The 12,734-nt window shown below is 42.1% G+C and overlaps 1 long non-coding RNA gene across 1 annotated transcript in view; it reads left to right on the top strand.

The window, feature by feature from the left end:
- Positions 1 to 12,734, top strand: part of LOC144594600 (uncharacterized) — a 205,855-nt gene that overhangs the window by 160,686 nt on the left and 32,435 nt on the right. Inside the window, exon 4 of the long non-coding RNA XR_013547409.1 lies at positions 6,356 to 6,419. This is a non-coding gene — a long non-coding RNA (uncharacterized LOC144594600). The remainder of the gene's footprint in view (positions 1 to 6,355; positions 6,420 to 12,734) is intronic.

The following is a 12,734-nucleotide window of genomic DNA, read 5'->3' as shown; positions in this document are numbered from 1 at the left end:
TTCTGATCTCAGCATGAGGCTTCCTATAGCAATTCTATTGAGACAGTTAAATATACAAGCTGTATTCATATCAGTGGAGATAATCACTAAGCCAGAGACTTCTTTAATTGCAACATTTTAACTGCATATGCATTGATGGCACTTCCTTTGCAATTTAACACATTAAAGCCCTCTGCAAGTTGTTGTTATTTGATATTATTAGTAGCCACTGTTTAAAAGCAAATATTTTGAGGTAGACTAAAGGAAATATTCATGTTACTTAAGATCAGCGAAATATTCATCAATTAAAATGTCACTTGAAGTGTCCCTTTTGATTGCTTCTCATAATCCCCACACGAAGAGGATTAGACAAGGCAACTCCGCTGTCAGTTGTGGCTTTCAATTAGATCACAGCTGCTCCACACATCAACTCTAATAATTTTTGATCCAAATCCGTTATCCAACAAAAATTATCATTCCCTTTTGATAAAATGTCAATTCACACAGCGTTCTCTGTCTTTGGAGAGACTGACTACAAGATTTCCACATTGTAATGTGAAAAGTGCTTCCTAATTTCATTCCTGTATTGCCTTTCTCAAATTTGGGGATTCTTGTATTGCCTTCTTGTTCTGGATTCCACTTGCAGAAGGTTTTTTTTCCTCAGGATACAATCTATCAAATTACTTAATTATTCACAGCATTTCCGTAATCATCTATCATACGTGTAAAGTAAGGAAACTCCATACCAACCTGTCAAGAGTCTAAAAGATAATTACAGAATCCCAGTCAGAATATTTATTTTCAAATTACCTTCTGTTTATGTGGAATTAAGGAACTGCAGATGCTAGATTATACAAAAGGACAAAAAGTGCGAAAGTAAATCAACGAGTCAGGCAGCATCACTGGAGAACATGGATAGGTGATGATTTGGGTTGGGACTCAAAAAGTGTGAAGAAGAGTCTCTTTCTGTAAAATGGCCATTGTACAATTTACCACAGAGTTATTTTGTTCCAGCCCAAAATTCAAGCTATTTATCTTAATCGCATTCCCAGTTTTTAGTTCATATCATTGTATGTTGCAATCCCACAATTACATATTCAGGCCATTCTTATGAAGAAAATACTTGCCTTCATCACCTTTTCTGTCAATGAATTTGGAACCCTGCACTAGTATTGGGTGAAAATGTTTTTCCTTGACTCCTCTCTAATATTTTACATTATCTTAAATCATTCTTTCCTATTTGTCAACTTCTCTACAAAAGGGTTCCTTATTTTGTGTACCCACTTTTGAAATTAGTATTTATGAAAATTGAAATAAATGGCTCCTTATTTTCTTTCTTGACTTTATGGTGAACAACAAAGTACCATTTTCTCTCTACAAGTGGTTGAAGCATGCCGTTTGATTCATGTGGTTCATTAGGTTGACACTGATGAATGGGAGCTGAAGGATCTGAATTCTCTTCATAGTTTTTGGGTACATTTAATGCCACAAAGGTAGCTTGGGACATAGTCCATGGTTGTTAATGGAAACAGCCCCATGGCAGTCATTTGTACTAGTCAGTGTTTGTTTTTTGCAGCATTAAGGAGAAATGGAAAACATGCAAACCAAATGCACAAGCTTAGATATCAATCTGAAATGGATTACTAGTTTTTGTGTCAATCTATGAACCAGTAATATTTTCTATGCCAAAGCAATGATTTTAAATGAATCCAATCGAAATGGATGGAAACAAAGATAGCAGTCTGAATAATGCTTTGTGATTTTTCAGTTAGCACCAACTTGATGCTTCCTGATAAGAATAATAATGCTTTGTGATTTTTCAGTTAGCACCAACTTGATGCTTCCTGATAAAAATAATAATTTTAAGAACAGAGAAAATAGCTGAGAAGAAAAAAGTCTGAGTCCACATCGACCACGATTACATTTCGGGTCGAGGCCCTTCTTCAGTCCCGAAACGTCACCCATTCCTTCTCTCCAGAGTTGCTGCCTGTCCCGCTGAGTTACTCCAGCATTTTATGTCTACCACCCGTTCACACTAGTTCTATGTTGTCCCATGCATCTTTGAGATGTGGGAGGAGACCGGAGCACCCAGAGGAAGCCCAAGCATTCATGAGCAGAATGTGTAAACTCCACACTGACAGCACCTAAGGTCAGGATCAAACCCAGGTCTCTGGTGCTGTAAGGCAGCAGCGCTACTTGCTGCACCACTGTGCCGCCTGGGCAGGCAGAACAGTGGTGCAGTGGTAGAGTTGGTGCCTTACCACGCCAGAGACATGTGTTCCACCCTGACTAAAGGAGCTATCTATATGGAGTTTGTACATTCTCCCTTTGATCGCGTGAGTTTTCTCTAGGTGCTCCGGTTTCCTCCCACATCCCAAAGACGTGCAGGTTTGTAGGGTTAATTAGCTTCTGTAAATTGTCCCTAGTGTGTAAAACAGAACTGGTGTATTAATGATTGCTGGTTGCTGCAGACTGGGTGGGCCGAAGGGCCTGTTTCCACACTGTAAAACTAAACTAAACTACTTGTAGCAGTCTTAATACAAATGAAAAAAAAACATTGACCTGGATCTAAACCAAACTTAGGATTCACCAAGCATATATAGCTCAGCAATTCATCATCTTAACTAGCTGATTCATCTTGAATTATGGGATAACTATGAAACCATCCATACCCTGGTCTCAAGAGTCCTTCTGAAAGCTGATCCTTCTATCACCATTTAGTGTTTAATCTGATCCCACTGTGTCAGCAATGGAAGGAGCCAATCAATTGCGAGTGATGGTCAGCCAATCATTATCCAACTTAGTGACGAGTGATGGTTAGCCAATCATAATCCAACTTAGTGGCAAATGATGGGTGATCCATCACTTATCACTAATCCATGGTTAATGAAAGTTCGTCAATCACTAACCACAACATCACTTTCAATTCTAATTTTGCAGATGCGAGTGGAAGAAGATTCCCCAATTGACTCCACTGTAGGTTTACAATGGTGAAACAATTTTCCCAGGAAAAAGAAATGAACAATGGAATCCATAAAAATCATTCACAAAATTCTAGGATGTTGGGATTAAGTCTGTTTCTTTTTTGACTCTATGAGGAATAAAATCATTTGGATGTGAGAGTTGTTACTATAATCTCTCAGGCAATCACCTTAATAAGTATTGATTTCTGGCAGCAAACCATTTTCTGACAAACGAATAAAAAGAAACTGGCTGAATACATTCATGTTCACAGCAATTAATTGTGTTACTACTGAAATCACTAAATAAATGAATCCAGTTTGAAATGAGGAGTGCCTTGTGCTTTGGGGAAGAATTTCCACTTCCTCATTTCGTAGTTTCAGCAAGGAAACACACTTGGTTGGTTCCAAAACTTGGTGAACTTGTGTACTGCCTAGGTGAGGTCTGTTAAATAATTTTACCAGATTGTATGCAAAACAAAGCATTTCACTGTACCTACAGTAGGTACATGTGACAATAAGGTATCATAGAATCATTGAATAATTGAATTAAATTCACTGAAAATGCTGGAGTAACTCATCGGGTCAGAGAACATCCCTGGAGAATGTGGATAGGAGCCGTTTCGTGTCAGGACCATTTTTCAGACTAGTTACAATGGCTGGGGGGAAAGAAAGCTAGAAGGGGGGAGGGAGAGGACAAAGCATGATAGGTCATAGGTGAACATAGACACAAAATGCTGGAGTCACACAGGACAGGCAGCATCTCTGGAGAGAAGGAATGGGTGACATTTCAGGTCGAGACCCTTCTTCAGACCCATTTGCAGTTCCTTCCTCCACAATGGAATCGATCCTCTGCTTATCATAGAGTGGGTTTTATGAACCCACATTTCCAGCTCGTAACTTTGTACATCAAGAATGTGTGATGAATGTGTGACTGGAGACCAGAAAAACTCTTGGGATTTTCCAGTAATGTGCTTTTAATGTGTGAATGCATCAGGAGTGGAAGGTTGCAAAAATGAAGCTCAATAACTGCAATGGGATGACATGTAAGGGAATTGACAGTGATACCTACAAATCAGTCCTTTCCACTCCCTTGACTGATGGTTTAAGTCAGAGAGGAAACAGGAATAAGACTAAAGGAGGAAGATCATAAATTATTAACGCAACAAAAGAAAAATTAATGAATGTAACCTGTGAGTATTGAATGCAGCAGCATCAAAGTTAGAAGCATATTTTATCTTCCTATAATTAGAGAATCACTAACCACTACACCACTTTCAATTATAAACTATTCTTCTGTGTCAGTGAAGTCCTTTTGTAGCTGGAAATCGAAGCTCCTCTATGCAAAGATTGGCACTGACCTACATTTAGTATTGAGCATGCAGCTGCAGTAATTATATTCCCCCTTCTCATTTTTTGTTTTTGTTTAACAGCTTCCTTTTTTTATTGGATGGGCTTTCTAGCTGATTACAGTGACCTATTCAGCAAATATATGTTACAAAATGTAATACTATTACAGGTATGTTTCAGTAAATACAAGGGAGCGAAATTGGATAACAATGTAAAATGTGTGTTGGGTTGATAATGTAGGAGGATGCTGTTCCTGTTCAGCATGGTGCAGCCAACACACCAGATTTGTCTGCCTGATTATTATCATGTTTTCAGCAAGCAGCCCCTGCTGTTGATTTTCTCAGCCTGCCACCAAGGGGCCCAATTCTGTGAATGTCTATTACAGGTTTAAGCAAGCCTGTCCTGTTTGAAGCCAGCTGCACCACTTAAAGAGGAGTTTGAAACATAGAGACATAGAGTGGGCTATTTGGGCCTTTGAGCCTGCCCTGCCATTCAATGTAATCATGATTCCAATTATCTCCCCAAATACCTTGATTGCTCTTACCCTAATAACAATTTCCAACTCCTTTTGAGTATATTTAATTAGTTGGCCTCAAATGCTTTCTGTCGAAGAGGATTTCACAAATTGATCACTCTCTGGGAAAGAAATTTCTTCTCATCTCTGTCTTAAATAACTCACCCTTTATCCTTGCACTCTGACTCCGGGTCCTCGATTTCCCCACTATTGGGAATATCCTTCCTACATCTGGCTTGTCCAGTGTCCTTTTAGATTTTGTAGGCTTCTATGAAATACCTGCTAAGGTCCAGTTAACATGTGAAATTGGCTACATCTCTCTTCATTCACAAGTCCCATTATCCAAAGAATTAGTCAAGTGAATCCTTACTGAATTTTGTCCACAGTAACAACAGCCTTTCTCAGATAAAGAGACCAAGGCTGGGCACAATTCTTAAGCTGCCTTATCAAGGCCCAGTACGGGGCGGCACGGTAGCACGGTAGCGCAGCGGTAGAGTTGCTGCTTTACAGCGAATGCAGCGCCGGAGACTCAGGTTCGATCCTGACTACGGGTGCTGCACTGTAAGGAGTTTGTACGTTCTCCCCGTGACCTGCGTGGGTTTTCTCCGAGATCTTCGGTTTCCTCCCACACTCCAAAGACGTACAGGTATGTAGGTTAATTGGCTGGGTAAATGTAAAAATTGTCCCTAGTGGGTGTAGGATAGTGTTAATGTGCGGGGATCACTGGGCGGCACGGACTTGGAGGGCCGAAAAGGCCTGTTTCCGGCTGTATATATATGATATGATATGATGATAATTGCAGCATGATATTCCTTCTCCTTTCCTCAAATCCTCTTGCTGTAAAGGCCGACATATGGTTTGTCTTCTTAATTTCCTGCTGTACATTTCCTGATATACATTTAGATATCGGGAATAGCTGGGATCCAAGCACTGATCCTTTGTGATATCCCTCCAGTCACAAACTGCCACATGGCAAAAGATTCATTTATTCCTTTTCTTTCTTTCCCTGTCAAATGATCAATTCTCCAACCTTATTAGTACCTTATCCAATCCCAAGTACGTTAATTTTGCAACCTAATCTCGTAATGGGATTTTATCAAAAGGTTTCTGAAATCTAAACACACATTGATTTTCTTCCAATCTGCTCGTTAAATCCTCAAACAATTGCAATAGATACGTCCAGTATGATTTCCCTTTCCCAAATCCATGCTGACTTCATTCAATCCTATCACTTTCTTCAAGTGCACTACTATTACATCATTTATCACAGACTCTAACATTTTCCCCCTCAACAATAACCTAGCTATAAATCCATGTGTTCAGTCTACCACATTTTTAACATATGGGGTTTGCATTTGTTACCTTTCCATCCATTGGAACTGTTCCAGAGTCTAAAGAAGATGTTCGATGATGACCATTGATGCATCCACTATTTCTTAACAATGTAATGTAGATTCCTCGATTCTGGCGATATAGCAGTCTTTAATTCATTCAATTTCCATAACACCAGTCTCCTAGAGTACTGATTTTGTTCATTGCTCCCTCTCATTAGATCCTGTGTTCAGCAACATTTCTGGGAGGTCATTTCGATCCTGCTTTGTGAAGGCAAAACTGAAGTATGTATTTACATGCTCTACCATTTCTTTGTTCCCACTTTTAAACTCCCACTTTTCTGATTGTCAGAGACTTATATTTGTCATCACTAATCTTTCCCTCTTTGTAAATCTATTAAGATTTTACAAATAGCACTGTCTCACCATGAACGGCATCACTCGGGGCTAGCTAACTGACAGGACTGTGTGTGAATATTGTTATCTTGAGAGAAAACAGTGCTATTTGAAGCTAGTCATTCAAAGTCATCCTCCATGGCCCTTTTGCAGTCCAAGTGCTAGTGAATGCAGAATATTGACCAGTACGACACAGGAACAGGCCCTTCGACCCACAATGTCCGTGCCGAACAGAATGCCAAGTTAAACTAATCTCCTCTGCCTGCACATGATTTAATCATGAACTCCATGCTGTTTGTGTGGAGTTCTCTCCTTGCTGCCATGTGAACCTATTTTGGGTACTACAGTTTCCTTCCACATCCCAAGGTATTATAGATCAATTTGCCGCTGCAACTTGCTCTGAGTATGGGTGGGCATTAGAATTGGTGGATCATTGGATAGACTGGGTCACAGGGAAAATTAGTGGAGCAATGGAATTGCTTTGTGAGCCAGCATATAGCCAAAGATTGAACGGCCTCCTTCCATGTCAGAAGGGATGCAGAATCCAGCAAATACATGAGCCTTCCAACAGGTTGTCAAGGATGGATGAGGGGATAATCAAAGGGAGAAGCAGTTGGTCCATGGAAAACTATCCCGTCTTCTCTCAAGATGACGATATTCACACGCATTCCTGTCAACTAGCCACCCATGAGTATTACTGTTCCTGGTGAGACAGTGCTATTTGAGGGTGCTCATTCGAGATCATCCTCCTTGGCTTTTTGAAGTCCATGCTAATGAACATAGAACATCGAACAACATACTGAAGGAATAGGCCCTTCAGCCCACAATGTCTGTGCTGAATGCGATACCAAGTTAAACCATTTTTTCCTGCTTGCACGTGATGCATATCTATCCATTCCCTGCATGTTCACATTCACATCTTGTTTCTCTGTGTTTGTATTGTGCACTGGAGCTTCGAACCAAGCAGTAAGAAGATAGCATATGTTTCTCACTGGCTGAAAGGTGAAGGGTTCAATGATGCAGAAAGGATCCATCATGTCTGTTTCTGGTATATCAGGTAATGGTGTGTTGCTTGCCATTTGTACAGTGCATTGAGGAACTGGATGCCATTGTTGTTAGCATAATGCTTGGATTTCATGTGCGTTGGCTTCAAAGCAACATGGGATTCATTGTACCCACACCATCAAGAAGCTCACCATCCATGTGAAGCTACTTGCCTGTAATGTCTAGTGAGAGGCATGGTGGCACAGTTAACAGAACAGAAATTGAGGTGAATTCTGTCCCCTTGGAGAGATGGGAACTATGTCCTCACTAATGCAGAAGGTGCTGCAGACTGCAACATGAGGCCTACGGTATATTTCTGGCATAACCCTCTTTCCAAACCAGACTTGGATTTCACACATTGCCCTTAATTAAGATGGACAGAGAAGAACTGTGCTTAGAACAGCTTTGGTGGATATGACAGCGTTCTGAGGGCTCTTTTTGCTCTCCTCTTTATAGTGTTTGCCTTGCTTCATATTCCTCATATAATCCTGCATTCCCAGAGAAATTTCCAACATGCTACCCATATCCTGGAACTCCAGATTTTGCTAAAGATTTGAAGTGAAAGGACACAATCCTTGCTTCTTCTACACCATCCCTTGTGGACTTGACAGTCCGTAATCAGGAACCGAAGCACCAAGTAGCTGTTTAATCCAAAAATACTGTACAAATCATCTTATTGATGATTGCTTCCTATTACTAAATATTGGATTCTCCATTCTACTTAAACACATGTTGTGAGTCAGTTTGTTGAGGTTCAATTTGGCAGCAAATCAGTATTATTCACTAGCTGATGGTACTCTGTGTTGAACCTACATATATTTTATATATAAAGTTGTCACTCATGCTAATGGCCTTAGTACGATGGACTGTGGAGCTTTTACCGCAAGTATATCCTCAGACACTTTCACACAAAGTGGACTGCTGAACCGGTAATCCTCATGGCCTGGTTGTTGTGTTAGTCTGTGAGCATAAATTATGTGCAAGGGTTTGATTTAACAATAGAGATGTTAGCTGCTATTATTAATAGCATTCAGGATTGTGTGTGGGATGTGACTGTGAAAAGTTGTGGCAGTAGAAAATGGAGATCTGATCCAAAATATCAGAAATAACTCCACTGGGTTGGCAATGGTTTGTTGACTCAATATATTGAATTGAATTGAATTGAATTGAATTGAAATTAATTGAACTGAATTGAATTGAATTGAATTGAATTGAATTGAATTGAATTGAATTGAATTGAATTGAATTGAATTGAATTGAATTGAATTGAATTGAATACTTATTTGTCACATGTGACAAGTCACAGGGAAATTCTTTGCTTGCATACCTAAGGTATGCCAATAGCTGCAACATAAAGAGCGCTGACAAAGTTACAAAGTCTGCCGCTGCAGCCTCCTGTGAGGATTAGTTCCCCATCCTCTGCTGGCTACATTACACTCCTGTGTCAATAGAATCACAAACAATTTTGGGAGGTATCACCTAGGGGTATTTAACTTCTGGAAAGTTTGAAGAAGGGTCTCGACCGGAAACGTCACCCATTCCTTCTCTCCTGAGATGCTGCCTGCCCCGCTGAGTTACTCCAGCATTTTGTTATATCTAACTTCTGGTAAGAATTGATGAAATGCTAATTAGTTTGAGCTTTTATGGAGAATGCACAGCTCATGCTAGGAGAATGCAGAACCTGTTGCCATTGTGAGTTCAGGGGGGACTGGCTTTGAAACATTCAAATGGAAGCTGGATGAACAGGTGAAGCTGAAAGATAGTTGGACAAGGGAAGTGTGTTGGCATGGATAGAAGATTAGCTACCTCAAAGAAGACAAGAGAGTGAGAATAAGTGGGTCGGTCTCAGACTGGAAGGGTGTAAATAGTGGAGTGACCTCAAAGATTAGTTCAAAGGTTTCAAAGGTTTCAAAGGTCTTTTATTGTCTCATGTACCAATTAAGGTACAGTGATATACAAATGACCATACAGCCAAACTAAAAAAAAGCAACAAGACACACAACTACATAAAAGTTAACAAACATCCACCACAGCGGATTCCCTACATTGCACACTGTGATGGAAGACAATAAAGCCCAAACTTCTTCCTCTTTATTCTCCCGCGGTCGGGACAGTCGAACCATCCTGTGATCGAAGCTCCTGCATCGGGGTGGTTGAAGCTCCTGCAGCTTGGAGCTCCCGAAGTCGGTCTCTAACCAGAGACCGTGAGCTCCATGATGTTAAAGGCTGCAGGCTCCCGCAGTTGGAGCTCTGAGGTTGATCCCTGGCAGAGGGATCTCGAGTTCCTCGATGGTAAGTCTGCAGGCTCCCATGGTTGGAGCTCCCGAAGTCAGGCTCCAACAAAGGCTGCCAATTCCTCAGTGTTAGGTCGCAGTGCAGACAGAGATGTGATATGGAAAAAAATTGCACTTGGGAGAATATTGCACTTTAAAATGTAATAAATACTTAAAAGAAATGGAAAAAAGAAATATTTGCTGAGTGCTCTGTTTTTATAGTGGAATGGATGACAGCATTTCTCATGTCGTGTGAATATCTGAGGAATTTAGAGTTCTGATGGCCCAAGGAAAGAAACTGTTCTTGAGTCTGTTTGTCCGGCTTATGATGCACCTGTACCGCCTACCAGAGGGCAGGAGGTTGAACAGGAACTGCCCAGGAGGGGAGGGCTCTGCAGAGGCACCGAGAGCTGGAGATGTCTTCCAGGGAAGGCAGAGGGCAGCCAATGATTTTCTGGGCAGTTTTGATGACTCTCTGCAGAGCTCTCCTGTCTGCTGCTGAGCAGCCGGCAGACCACACTGTGATACAATATGCCAGCACACTCTCGATGGTGGAGCGGTAGAAGGCCGCCAGCAGCTTCTCCTCTAGACTGTTCTTCCTAAGCACTCTCAGGAAGTGCAATCGCTGCTGGGTCTTTTTTACCACCGCTGAAGTGTTGGCAGACCAGGAGAGGTCCTCCGCGATGTGCGTTCCCAGGAATTTGAAGGTGGAAACCCTCTTGATGCAGGCCCCATTGGTGTAGAGCTTCAGGACCTCATCCCTGTATGCTGCCTCGTCTCCTGCTAATATGAGTCGGACCACAGTTGTTTCATCCGCGAATTTAATAATGGAGTTTGTGGAGTGGATGGGAGTGCAGTTATAAGTGTACAGAGCATAGAGGAATTGACTCGGCACACAGCCCTGTGAAGAACCAGTGCTGAGTGTGAGGGTGGAGGAGCAGTGAGGGCCCATTTTGACTGTTTGTGGGCAGTTAGTGAGAAAGTCCTTTATCCAGGCGCAGGTGAGAGGGGGTTAGTCTAAGTCCGACAGCTTGTCGACGAGTATGTCAGCGATAACCGAGCAATGGTTCACAGGGATGTTGCCTGGAATGAAGGGCTTGAGTTATCATGCAGAATTTGATAGGCTTGGCCTCTTTTTCCTTGAGTGAAGGAAAAGAAAATATTCCTTCTCAAAGTGACCACTCAAAGTGGAGAAGGTGCATTCATGTAGGTAATGAAAACCGCTGGACCCTGCAGTGGGAGTGCTCACAGGCCCTACACAAGCAGTGCCAGAGGCATATCACATCATACATCTGCCTGTCCTCCATCACCCACCCCGTCTGTGGAAGACTCTTTGCTTCTTGTAGCCATCAGCCATTTCAGAACCCACAAACCAGAGTGAAAGCTAATTACTTTCAATTGCAAGGGATTTCCAAACCAGAAGAAAATAGCTGTACTAGTTATTTTTCCCATCCATTGTGCCCCAAACCTCCGCCCCCAGTTACTCATGTCAATGGTCAATGATCAATGGCTAATGGTTGATGATTCTTTATTGTCACATGTACATACGTACAGTGACATTTCTTTTTTGCAAACAGTTCAGTAAAGTATTGCCATATCTACGCACAATCCCTGATTAGTATAAAAAGCATAGATACAGTATATAGTCCAGTGAGTCCGCATGCACGAGTCGCCAGGCTTTGACACCATTTTCAAAGTCCAGGTCGGTCCGCGCGCTTGGTCTCCTGGAATCCATGCGAGCCCCAGGTCGCTCTCAGGCCTCCAGTTGTCCCCTACATCCGGATCGTCCCTCTCCTTGCCAGGCTATCCTTCAGCCTTTATGCGCTGCGGCGCCTCCTGCAGCCGGAAAGTAAGACCCCGGTTCACGGTCTTACTGGCCCTTCCTCTCGAGAACGCTGTTGCCAACTCCCCCCATCCTCCTGTCGGGTTCTCCACTCCACAGGGGATAAGCAGTGGCCGGCTCAGCAGCTTCCTTTTACAGGCCGTAGCCCTCCACTGCTAATGTCCAGTCGCATGGCCATCGGGGTTGAGGGTTTTGAGATGGAAGTGCCATAAAATATATAAAGGAAGGTGATGGGATTCCCTTGCTGGGGAAGGTGCCCACCACCTTCTGTATGAAGAAGACCTCCCAGGTTCCCATTAAATCTTTCCCCCCCCTCACCTAAAACGTATGTCCTCTGGTTCTCGAATACCCTACTCTGGGCAAGAGACACGATGCACCCACCCAATCTATTCATCATGATTTTATCTTCTCTGCATCCTTTCCAGCTTGACAACATCTTTCCTGTAACATGGTGCCCAGAACTGAATACAATAAAATGGGACCTCACCAACATTTTATATAACTGCAACATGACCTTCCAATTTCTATACCATTCTATAAATGGTATTGAATAATCTCTACACAAGCTAACTCCTGGACTGAAGATGGAGTGAAGTTGGTGCAAAAATGTTTGATCATCTTAAGACCTTAAAGATCCCTGTGACCATGACCTGTGGTTGAGATCACTGACAATAAACATTTTTTTTTGTGTTCAGTATGACCCTCAGCCAGTGAACAGATTTTTTTTTATTGATTCGCACAGAAAAAAAGTTATCCCTGCCAGAAACTGTTGAAAAGTGACCAGCAAAGTCTTTCAGAGCAGCAGATCTTGAGAAAGGGTCTCATCCGTTGCTTCGTTGGCAGGTTGTGTTTCAGACGAGGTCAGTGGGCAGTCATTGCTCGGGACTCACATTCTTCCTGTCTGGATAAGTGATGCAGGCGACTGTCTGCATGCTGAAGACAGGTCTGATTGTGGGTAAGTGGTGGACTATCTGGGACAGCAGGTTTTGTTCGCATTATGCTTGTATTTAAGATGTCTACTGGGGATTAGAACATTTTCCGACT

The sequence above is a fragment of the Rhinoraja longicauda genome, chromosome 1 (assembly GCF_053455715.1).
Source record: "Rhinoraja longicauda isolate Sanriku21f chromosome 1, sRhiLon1.1, whole genome shotgun sequence".
In the NCBI taxonomy this organism is placed as follows: domain Eukaryota; kingdom Metazoa; phylum Chordata; class Chondrichthyes; order Rajiformes; family Arhynchobatidae; genus Rhinoraja; species Rhinoraja longicauda.
This window is presented reverse-complemented; position numbering and strand designations above follow the sequence as displayed.